This window comes from Callithrix jacchus, chromosome 17 (genome assembly GCF_049354715.1).
Source record: "Callithrix jacchus isolate 240 chromosome 17, calJac240_pri, whole genome shotgun sequence".
Lineage (NCBI taxonomy): Eukaryota > Metazoa > Chordata > Mammalia > Primates > Cebidae > Callithrix > Callithrix jacchus.
Window position 1 is genome coordinate 73,885,341 of NC_133518.1, and position 13,057 is coordinate 73,898,397.

Here is a 13,057-nt window from a genome sequence, read left to right on the forward strand (position 1 = left end):
TATGGTAATCAAACAGCATGGTACCAGTACCAAAACAGAGATATAGACCAATGGAACAGAACTGAGGCCTCAGAGGCAATGCCACACATCTACAACCATCTGATCTTCGGCAAACCTGACAAAAACAAGCAATGGGGAAAGGATTCCCTGTTTAATAAATGGTGTTGGGAAAACTGGCTAGCCATGTGCAGAAAGCAGAAACTGGACCCCTCCCTGACACCTTACACTAAAATTAACTCCAGATGGATTAAAGACTTAAACATAAGACCTAACACTATAAAAACCCTAGAAGAAAACCTAGGCAAAACCATTCAGGACATAGGCATAGGCAAAGAGTTCATGACGAAAACACCAAAAGCATTGACAATGAAAGCCAAAATAGACAAATGGGGCCTAATTAATCTCCAGAGCTTTTGCACAGCAAAAGAAACAGTCATTAGAGTGATCAGCAACCAACAGAATGGGAAAAAATTTTTGCAATCTACCCATCTGACAAAGGACTAATATCCAGAATCTACAAAGAACTAAAACAGATTTACAAGAAACAAACAAACCCATTCAAAGGTGGACGAAGTATATGAATGGACACTTTACAAAAGAAGACATATATGAGCCCAACAAACATATGAAAAAATGCTCATCATCACTGGTCACTAGAGAAATGCAAATCAAAACCACATTGAGATACCATCTCACGCCAGTTAGAATGGCGATCATTAAAAAATCTGTAGATAACAGATGCTGGAGAGGATGAGGAGAAATAGCAACACTTTTACACTGTTGGTGGGGGTGTAAATTAGTTCAACCATTGTGGAAGACAGTGTGGCAATTCCTCAAGGACCTAGAAAGAGAAATTCCATTTCACCCAGCAATTCCATTACTGGGTATATATCCAAAGGATTATAAATCATTCTATTATAAGGACACATGCACACAAATGTTCATTGCAGCACTGTTTACAATAGCAAGGACTTGGAACCAACCCGAAGGACCATCGATAATAGACTGGACAGGGAAAATGTGGCACATACACCATAGAATATTATGCAACCATAAAAAATGATGAGTTTGTGTCCTTTGTAGGGACATGGATGAACCTGGAAACTATCATCCTCAGCAAACTGACACAAGAACAGAAAATCCAACACCACATGTTCTCAATCATAGGTGGGTGTTGAACAGTGAGAACACATGGACACAGGGAGGGGAGCATCACACACTGGGTCTGTGGGGGGGAACTAGGGGCAGGATGGTGGGGGGTGGGGAGTTAGGGAGGGATATCACGGGGAGAAATGCCAGATATAGTTGATGGGGAGAAAGGCAGCAAACCACATTGCCATGTATGTACCTATGCAACAATCTTGCATGTTCTTCACATGTACCCCAAAACCTAAAATGCAAAAATATATATAAAAATAAATAAATACAGGTGATTGTAGGGTTATTTATAAATGAATTAATATTTTTGTATGTTGGGGAAAAAAGGAGGCCTGACTGAAGAGAGAGATAGTGAAGCATTCGGGATGCACAACATTTATTGTTTATGTTCACCATATTGTGTGGGCATGTTTTGTGGCACCACAAAACAATGAAAATAATAAAATCAATGATCACTGACCACCGATGAACATAATAGACATAACAATAATGGCAAGGCTCAAAATATTGTAAGAATTATTGAAATATGAAGAGACAAGGAGTGAGAACATAGTGTTGGAAAAATGGCACCAATAGATACTCGATGTAGAGTTGCCTAAAACCTTCAATTTGTAAAAAAATGAAGTACCTGTGAAGTGTTATAAAACAAAGCACAATAAAATGAGCTAGGCCTATACAAATAAGAAACTCATAAAGTGATAGTATATTATGCTTATCGTGATTTTTATTCATTATTCTTCTTACCTATCTGAAGATTCCTACCTTCTCCTGTTTTTATTTTTATTTTTTGAGAGCATCTTTTAGTCATTCCTTAAGAGTCAATGTGTTAGCAACAAATCCTCTAATTTTTATCCATTTTAAGAAGGCTTGAAGGATAGTATTGCTGGATATAAGCTCAATCTTGAGCTTTTTTGTCTTTCAGAATTTAAAAATCTATGCCACTTACTTCAAGCCTCCATGATTTTAGATAAGAAATCTGCTATTATTTAAATTGGTGCTCCTCTGTAGGTAATATCTATTTCTATAATTGTGTCTGTCTGTTGTTATTTTTCCTCTTTGTGTTTGGTTTTTTAGTGGGTAATTATGATGTGTCTTGGTGTAGATTTCTTTAGGTTTTCCTGAGTGGAGTTAACCCAATTTTTGAAATTTGTAGATTAATGCCTTTTGGCAAATTGGGGAAGTTTTAAGCCATTATTTCTTCAAATATTTTTCCACCTCACACTCTCTTCTCTTTTCTCCTGACTAATCAACACTACAAAAGTTGAACTGGTTTTTATTGTCAGGTTCCCAAGTAGGAGTTATACTGTTATTGAGAATAATGTTCCCTTAAATTCCCTAAGAGATTGAATATTTGCTGAATATCCTTGTACTACTTTCTCTCTAAATTTTGGCAGCATAAATTGTTAGACTTTATGTGTTTTGGGTGTTTGATGTATTGCTGTTTTTAGGCCTTCAGTATCAACTGAGCAACAGAAAAACCAGGACTGGAAGTAATAAATTAGGGTTCACTTTTGAGCAAAATCCATCTCAGAGAAGTGGGAAGTCCCCTTAAAATTCTTAGAGGAGATTCTTAATTTAAGCGAATCATTGCATTTCCATTCCTCATCTAAAGTTTTATTTTTAAGCCCTTGCTGGGAAGGGTCCACACATCAAATGAAATTAGATGTTTTAGCCATACACTTCAATAATTTAAGATCAAATGTAGCTTTTTTATGGAAGGTAAAAAGAGTTCTCTGAGACTTTCTACTCACAGATGAATAGAAACTTCTGACCCAGGTGAACTGTACTCATGAATGCCTCAATGCATGAATCAAATAATCCATGAAATAATCAATGCATGAAATAATCAAATCATGGAGATAGAAAAGGGAAATATGATAGAAAAATAGGCAAAGACACAATGTAGAGTATCTATTACATAGTTTGATTTTATATTTTAAAATAAGAATGAAGAGACATGTGCCCCAAAATGATAACTTTGCTTTTTCCCTCCTTGAAATTTCTACATGCAGAAATTCAGAAATACTAGAGGAATAGAATAATGTCATTCTCGTTCTTCATTCTGGGTTCCAGAGGCATCAGATTCATACAACTCATTGCAAAGCAGGCAAAGCCACAAAACAGGTATCTGGTACAGAGGTTAATTATGTTTTATTCTACTACATAATGTACAGACGACATGAATCACCAGTCTAAGTTAGCAAGATTGTTAGCCCGTTGGGTATTTGTCTTCATTCTGGATTTTGACTTTTCTCACTTATATCCAGACTTCTCTTAACTATTTTTTGACAGAGATTTTCATGGAAAGACGGATGTTTTAAACATCACCGAAGCGGGGGTGTTTAAGGTATTTGTACTATAACAGCTTACTGTTCCACTGTTTAAACAACCACCACTTTATTTCTTGGTTATCTCTTTGAGCTATTACAGTATTATGCCTGATTGCTGAACTATTTTGTAGAATAACGCCTGACTCCTTGAAGAAAAATAGGTCAAAACCATTAGAGATTAAAACACCAAACATCATCCCCCAGTTATAATAAAATCAAAGCTACCAATAACCTGACACGTGAGAAGCAAATAAATGAAGTCATGTGTTAATTATCAGCACCAAACAGTATTTCAAAGGTCAAGCTATGTGTAAGATATCAATGAATAGGACTAACACTTGACATATGGTGATGTGTGGATAAAATTATGGTTTTTGAAAAACTATCATATAAACCAAAATAAAAGGAAAAACATACTATACTCATGGATGGGAAGACTCAAGTAGCGATGCTGGTTCACCCAAAATTAACCTAAGATGTGATCTAATTCCAATAGAAAAGACAGTAGATGATTGACAGAAATTGACAACTTAATCTAAAATACATACGAGAAGATAAAGGCCAAAAGATTGTCAAAATATTAAAGAAAATAACATGATGGGAAACAAGATATAAAGATTTATTAACAAAATATAAAGATTTGTTTTAAAGGCTACCAATTAAAACAGTGTGATTTTGACTTAATGATAAAAAAAAAAAACAGACCAAATTGAAGAGAGTAGAACTCTAAGAACAGACTAATGGCAATGTAGGAATGTAATCCTTGTGAAATCTGTCACTGCAGATAAGTGGGGAGAGGACGGATTACTCAATGGGTAGTGTCCTCTACATTTGTTATGCATATGGGGAAAAATAAATTACAATTCTGACTTTTCACAGAAATATTTTGTGGATAAACTGCATAAATGTGCAGGGCAAAACTACAAAACATTAGAAAACGATAAACTATTAATACATATATAACATAAGAGAGAAGTTGTTCTTAAACAAAATACAGAGAAACAATAAATATGACTACATTAAAAGAAGTAAGTGCCACTCCTGGAAACCTACCACAAACGAAATGAAAAGACATGTCACAAACTTAGAAAAAACATTTGTGCCGTATTTATCCAAAATAGGACTCTTAATATGAAAGAGATAAGGAATACAGTAGAAAAACGGATAACTTAGGCACTTTACAGAAGAGTAAATGTAAATAAACTGTGTGAGTGATCTAAAAGTAATTAAATCATTTATTTAATTTAAAGTTGTTTTGAAGTGCAGTCTCTTAAGGCACCTTATGAGAGCATATAAAAGTTCTCTATTGAAAAACTCACATTATTCCAGGCCTCAAAAAATGTGCATGCATATAGTTGCAGGAAAAATTAGCAGCTACCAGGAAGAAAACTCACAAAATACCCAGAAAAATAAAGCATATTAACTAGTCAGCAGGAAGAGTTGATATCAAAGTCAGAAGACAGGCAATGCCAAAATAAAATGTTTAGTCTTTTATAAATAATTCATTTGAAAGTCTAGAAAATACGAATCAGGAATATACACATTTTTTAAAATAACTTAAAAAATTTAAAAATTCAGTAATTGAAATAAAACATTCACTGATAATGCAGAAATAATGTGATGAGATGGAAGATTTTAGATGCAAGGGGGAGTAAAAAGGAAAGAAAGAAGTACATATGGATATACAGAAACAAATATTTACTGGTAAAAATAATAGTTCTACTTAACCCATTGTTCACAAAAGAGTAAAATGATTAACTTTATAAGTATTCATTTTAAGATGTTTATACACCAAAATATAAAAGTAATACATAATTTACAACAAATTCATAAAAAATACAAAAACTACAAAATATTAAACCATTCTAAAGGCAATAAAAAGTGAAGAGGAAACATTTTTAAGAGACTGATGTTGACAAAACAGAAGAAATCTAGGAAAGCCTATAGAGTGTTGGCATTTTGCAAAGTGCAGGAGAGCTATTAACACATTAGGTGCACTGTCAAAAATAGCCTAGGGCCCATGTGAGGTGGAATTGCACAGGTGATTCTCCTGCGGATTCATCCTCAGGGTGACATTTTTAAAATGACAAAGAACACCCCAAAACAAGACAAAATTATCAGAGGAAACATGTGCACTAGCCAATTCTATCTTAGAGAAAGTGTTGGAGTCAAGTTGAGAGGAGTAGCATTTATCTATTTACTCGTTACCTATATTGATAAAGGGTGACACACAGAGACACATACAGATTGGAAGTGAAATGAAATTTACCGAGCTTTCCAGTTTAGAACTGGTGTCTACCATACATCTTCCCTTGATAAGGACATGGTCAGCCAAAATAATCAAAATATTTTTAATCTACCCTGGCTTACGGGTATAAGCTGGGACCACCCCTACTAAGATGCAACCCAGAGCAACTCCAGCATTGAGTTGGAAGAAAATACAACAGCTTTATCTTCCCTGACAACACAGAGGCCTAAGGGTGCCTAAAGAAATGATGAGTAGAAGGAAGAGAAAGATTCTTCCTTCATCTCCAACTCATTGTACTTCAGTCCACTTTTCTTTCAGTGTTGCTCCTGTGATACGAAACAGTTTAATCTCCCGAGTTCGAATACCGTTGACCACATCTTATCTGTGTGGCCTCAGGTAAGTTATTCAGTGCCTTATTTTCATCACATGTTTGTTTATCGACATGGTTATACTACCTATCATCTAACCCTATTGTGAGCATTACATGGCTCATGAGATGGATGGTTTACTTGTAATACTGATTGGCCCATAGACAGCATATAGTAAGTGTTAACTCTCTTTGTGGCTTACAGTCATTTGCTATTTCCAAAATAAAAGTGACCATTCAAGGATGTGAATGCAGCTTGACCTAAATTTCAAATATGTGTGTTTTATGCATACATTGCCTATTTTTTTCACTTATATAAAAGTTATAATCCAATTTGTTAGTGGACAAAAAGAAAAAATTTAGCTGGTAAGTCATCTGCAAATTATTTATTATGAAATTTAACACATTTAACTTAATGCTTTTTCCTTGATGTTATAAAGACAGCTTTAAGCTGGATACTAAGGTAAGACATGACCAAGTCATAATTAAGTTACTGTTTTCCAGGTAACAAGTATTATTAGTTTTTTGCCTTAAAATGCTAATTTTTTTCTTCCTATTTTTTTTTTTTCAAGACAGCATCTCACTCTGTCACCCAGGCTGGAGTGCAGTGGTGTGATCTCAGTTCACTGCAACCTCCACCTCCCTGGTTCAAGTGATTCTCCTGCCTCAGTCTCTTAAGTAGCTGGGATTACCAGTGTGTGCCACCATGCCTAGCTAATTTTTTCATTTTTAGTAGAGGCAGGCTTTCACCATGTTGGCCAGGCTGGTCTCAAACTCCTAACCTTAAGTGATCCACTCACCTTGACCTCCCAAAGTGCTAGCATTACAGGTGTGAGCACTTGGCTAGATTTTTGTTTTCAACTTTCAGCTATGGTTTCTTGTAGAAAATCTGAACTTTGAAACATATCAGATTATTTTTAAAAATTATTCAGAAGGCAAGTAGCTCTTACATGGATAAAGTATTCACTGGCTTCATCTGAACTTACTGTTGTCATACTGTCTTCCAAATAATCAAACTCACCACTCCAGTTGCTTTGGTCAACCCTTGGTTTATTGGGATATACTTAACAGAGATCTCGAAAAAGAGGTATATGAAGTTATTCCAGAAATGCTTTTTCACAAAACCAAAATAAAAACAAAAACCAAATGAAAAACACAAGACAAAAGTCCATTTGTTTTCATTTATTCCCTGAATTGCATTGAAGTTAAACACATTTTTTAATGGTATGTTAAAAAGATATTATTGTCCTAAATAATTTATGTCACACAGTATCTTAATGCCTTTGGGAACAATGTCAGGTATTAGTAACAATTTTTAAAGCAATTATTAAAGAAAACATCACTTAACCTAGCCTCTGATGATTCCATTGTTGAGATTCAGTAAGGTCTATTGTTGCATGTACTATCTTATTATGACCAGAGTCCAGTTAATGTGTAATTACTTCATTCTGGGCAAACACCAGAAAGTTTTTCCTTTTTGTATGCATTAGGAATTCTTTTAAAACATTGAATGAAGTTAGAGGCACTTCTTCTAGGGTAGTTGGCAGATTCATTCATTTACCGTATGTTCTAGATTTTCCAGAATAGCTCCTTGTACTACAGAAACCGAAAAGAAATGACAGCTCACTTGTTCTTGTAGTTAGAAGTCTGTATACAACTTAGCTTCTATCAGTTAGATATACTTGCTCTGATTTGAATTTGAAGTACGTTGATAGCAAGCAAGGTGCCCATTTTGCAAGTGCTGGTTAAAATGGGAATGCCCTGGCCCAGAAGATAAATAAATTTTGTTGCAATTTCTTGTAACCCAATGAGGCAGGAGAATAGGGTCTGGAGGCAGCGAACCTAAGGCTGGTTCATGCTCACTTCCTAGAACTAAATCAAAAGAAAAACCCCAACTTTCCTTGCACAGGTAACAAAATGACCAGAGGTTACTTTCTTTGCAACCCCCACTCCGCTTTTCTGCATGGCAGATAAAAAATTCAAAGTACTTCAGATTGGTCCCCTCCCAAAACCAATCAGACTGATGGTAGGCCAAGTCCTCGTTTGCACAGGAGTATAACTTTGTAACTTCGCTTAAGCCTCTGATTGGTAGATTTCCATGATCAATCAGACTGATCATGGGCCAGTACTACATTCATCTAGGGTTTAAGTCACGTAACCAATGGGAAACCTCCAAAGGGTATTCAAACCCCAGAAAATTCTGTAACCAGTGCTCTTGAGCCATTTGCGTGGACCACTCACACCCTGTACAGTGTACTTTCATTTCAATAAATTTCTGCTTTTGTTGCTTTATTTTTTGTTTGTAAATTTTGTCCAATTCTTTGTTCAAAATGCCAAGAACCTGGGCACCCTCCACAGGTAACACTAATAAGGTGATATGTTTCCAAACAGTTGTTATGATAGTTTTCTGCTACCCAAATTTAGCTAAGGTGATTTATTTCTTCAAATTGGCAGAGTAGCTTTGTGATTTTGAGCTTCCTGGCTGAGGCAGAGGCAGCAGTTTCTTTTATGAGTTAGTGTGTTGTGTTGCTCTTAGAGTCATCCACAGAGGCTCAGCCTGGAGATGGCTCCTGTGGCTCATCCAATAATTTTGTAAGCCTTTAATTTCATGTATTACATTCTGTGTCTGCTTTAACTGTCAAGTGTATTTTTGTTATCTACAGCTGAATTCGAACTGATGCAGTATTTGGTAACAGAATAGGTTGTGCCAAGGTTGGTGCTTATTGAAGGCACCAATGTTATGGACTGGTGGCAGGAGGATCTTGAAAGCAAAAGGTAGGTGAAAACTTAATCATGAATTTATTCCAATAATCGTGAATTTAAACTTAATCATGAATTTAAACCACTGCTGTTTAGAAAGTTGTAGATTTTTTTTTGAGATGGAGTTTCGCTCTTGTTACCCAGGCTGAAGTGCAATGGCTCAATCTCGGCTCACTGCAGCCTCCGCCTCCTGGGTCCAGGCAATTCTGCCTCAGCCTCCCGAGTAGCTGGGATTACAGGCACGCGCCACTGTGCCCAGCTAATTTTTCTGTATTTTTAGTAGAGACGGGGTTTCACCATGTTAACCAGGATGGTCTACAAACTCTTGACCTCATGATCCACCCGCCTCAGCCTCCCAAAGCGCTGGGATTACAGGCGTGAGCCACCGTGCCCGGCCAGTTGTAGATTTTTTTTTTAAAGCAAATCAACATGGGCCTGAGGCCTGATGTGTATGTAACTACTGATCAGAAAGAAATGGGTACTTCTCTCTTCTCTGTACAGATAAGCAAAAAATCACAAAGTGAGTGTTGCCTGGGGGGATATCAGTCTGCTTTTCCATTTTGCCTCATGAATATCAGCTTCCAGATCCTCATAATTTGCTAAGTGAAACGAGCCAGACACAAAAGGACAACTGGTGTATAATTGCACTTGTATATAATTACTAGAATAGAAAACTTTACAGTGACAGAAAATAGATTAGAAGTTCCCAAGGGAAGAGGGGAGGGAAAATGGCAAGTTATTGCTTAATGGGTATATGGTTCTTCTTTGGGGTGATGGAAAAGTTTTAGAAATCGATAGTGGTGATGCTTGCACAAAGTCATAACTATAATTAGCATCACTGATTTATGCCCTCCAAAATAGTTAAGATGACAATTTATATTTTAGCTTAGTAAAAACATCTAAAAATTAAGGCCCTTCTTAATTTTTTATTATGGACCTTTCTAGCTAGAAAGCTCTTGGTTCCTGGGTAATTCTATTTTGAATCAATAGTGGAAGCTTCTTCAGTAGGTGATAGCTGGCTTCTCTCACTGGAACAGGTGTGCCTGTCCCTAAGGGTGTGTCTTAAAGGTGTTAAGAGTCCACTGGAGCACCTACACAGAACTTAATAACAGTATCTATCCTTGAGGGCCATAGATGTTACGTTAGTTCTACACAATTATTTCAGGAGTTCCCGATTTTAAGAGTCCAAAGAGATAACACAAAACAAAGATTATCACAGTACCAGCAGGGCTCCACATTCCAAATTCAGAAAGCAAAGTGATTCTCTGCCTATAATCATCATACGCAAATTTATTTTTTCAAATTTCAATACTAGGGCTTGTTAAAGGTCCATTGCGGAAGACAGTGTGGTGATTCCTCAAGGACTTAGAAATAGAAATTCCACTTGACCCAGCAATCCCATTACTGGGTATATACCCAGAGCATTATAAATCATTCTATTATAAAGACACATGCAGATGTATGTTTATTGTGGCACTGCGCACAATAGCAAAGAGCTGGAACCAACCCAAATGCCCATCAATGATAGACTGGACAAAGAAATTGTGGCACATATACACCATGGAATACTACGCAGCCATAAGAAACGATGAGTTTGTGTCCTTTGAAGGGACTTCAATGAATCTGGAAACCATCATTCTCAGCAAACTGATACAAGAACAGAAAACCAAACACCGTGTATTCTCACTCATAGGCAGGTGTTGAACAATGAGAACACATGAATTCAGGGAGAGGAGCATCACACACTGGGGTCTGTTGGTGGGGGGAGAGGGGAGGAACGGGGGGGTGGGAGGGTGGGGAGGGATAATGTGGGGAGAAATGCTGGATATAGATGAAGGGGGAATGGAGGCAGTGAAACACCTGGTTATGTATGTATCTATACCACAACCTTGCATGATCTGCACATGGACCCCAGAACTTAGAGTGCAATTAAAACAATATCATAGGCCGGGCGCGGCGGCTCAAGCCTGTAATCCCAGCACTTTGGGAGGCCGAGGCGGGTGGATTACGAGGTCAAGAGATCAAGACTATTCTGGTCAACATGGTGAAACCCCATCTCTACTAAAAATACAAAATATTAGCTGGGCATACTGGCGTGTGCCTGTAATCCCAGCTACTCAGGAGGCTGAGGCAGGAGAATTGCCTGAACCCAGGAGGCGGAGGTTGCGGTGAGCCGAGATCGCGCCATTGCACTCCAGCCTGGGTAACAAGAGTGAAACTCCGTCTCAAAAAAAAAAAGTCATAGAAAACAGTAAGTGGTATCTAAGTCAATGAAAGCAGACAGAAAAACCTTTTGGTTTCAGCCTATTAACATGCGTAGCAATAGGAAAGATCTTTTGAATCTATTACTTGTGTATTTAGGTTTACTTCTTAAATGTCTTTATTTATTCAACAAGCACTCATTTTTTGCCAATAATGTTCCATCTGATATTCCCCTAAGAGCTTAATTTTGCCTCTATGGAATTAAGATATATGAGAAAGGGAAGAAACTCACCTAAACCTTCATTTCCTTTTTTAAAGTATTGTCTGGAACGTTGCTGTCTTCCTGCAGTGTCAGGAAATTGGAACATTAGGCACCTCAGGTATAAAGCTTTCCTTGAAATTCTGTTCTTTCTCTTGCCGTTTATCTAATTGTCTCAATTCCCTTCACTTCTTGGACCCTGTGTCACCAGTATGCCTGTCTCTAAGGCTGTCTTAAAGGTGTGGGAGTCCACTGGAGGACCCACAGAGACCTTAATAACAGAAATTTTCGTCTCCAGCAGCTCCCTGAACAGCCCTCTGCATACATGTGAGATGTGCCCAAGTACTCCTCATGCACTGATTGTGGGAGCCTGCTGAAGGCATTTTCCATTCTCGGAAGAGGTCTTTCTGGTAATTTTTAGCTGTTCATAGTGTTCCTTGGAAATACTGCTTTTCATTTGTTGATGTCTGACAGCAAGCATCAGAGGAAAAGTTACACCAGAATTCAAGAGGTTTGTCTTCACTCAGTTTCCAATTATGCTGTATTTTCCCTATATATTCTACAAATTTGATTGATTGTTTGTTTTAAGGAATGAGGTAAATTAAGCCCAGTCACCTACCTGACATGCTTGTAGCTCTGAGACAGCTGAGGAACAAGTGTTCTAAAATGCGTAGCCCTTTCAGTTAATTTAGTGGACTCACTTGAATCTAATTCTAAGAAAACCCATCAAGTTGTCAATCAGAGACCCTTGAGTGAAGAGAAAGCAAAACAATAGGATTAAAGTAAAGCAATTATATTTGCCAAGCAGAAGACTTTATTTCATGAAAAGAAAAAAGCAATACCAACAGATGTTAAATTGGATCAGCTGAAGTTTGTGTTTGTGTTTGGATTTGGATATATATTTTTCCCTATATAGCTTTTCTGAAAAAAACCCCATAGAAGTGTTCTATTCTACTTTTAAGACCAAATAAGCCACTATGTAATCTCTATTCACTGGCTGGAGTTTGCATTCTTCTTTACTAGGATGGGCGAAAAAGTTTTCTGCTTTAAAAACCAGGTCCCTGGCTTTCTATCAGAAAACACGATTTTTGAAACATGATGTCTTCCATTCTCCATCTATCACAGCCCTAATACTTATTAAAACTCCTTAAAGACCCAAGATAGACCAGTAGTTGACATTTATAACATCTAAAATAAATAAGTTGTAGATCGTGAAAGAATGCCTTGTGCCACAGGAAGTTGAAAAGAAGAAGCTCAATAGAACAATGGGCAATGGATATGAAATAAGGAGGTTTCAAATGACTATTATCAGGAGATTCAACATTGGTTAGCGGTAATCAGAGAAATGCAAAACTGCATTGATCTGGATTGGTTACTATATGATAGATGCACCTGGAGGCAGTAACCTGCGCATACTGTAAGAATGGTCCTATATAGCAGATGTACCTGAATGTTCAGATTTTGGAGCTAAGGAATCCAGGCGTAGCCAACATGGAGATTCATTCCTTATCTAAGAGGAATACGTGTGTCCCTGGCCCAGCCCCTAGAAGCATGCCATACTAGGGATCTACGCCCTTGGTTTTGGGTTAAATGAATATTGCCAGGTGGAGGCTGTTAGGAGGAGGGTGTTAAGTGAAAATTTTCTGTAAACTGCATGCTTTATTAAAGCAGTTGCCGTTCTGCCCAACCCCCCACCGCTGGACTCTCTCCCCTGTATAGAAGCTCCTGACGAC

General features: G+C 37.3%; 1 long non-coding RNA gene across 1 annotated transcript in view; it reads right to left on the minus strand.

Annotated features, from left to right (window-relative positions):
* The window catches only part of LOC144579961 (uncharacterized), a 289,093-nt gene that overhangs the window by 50,653 nt on the left and 225,383 nt on the right, over positions 1-13,057 (minus strand). The window lies entirely within an intron of this gene.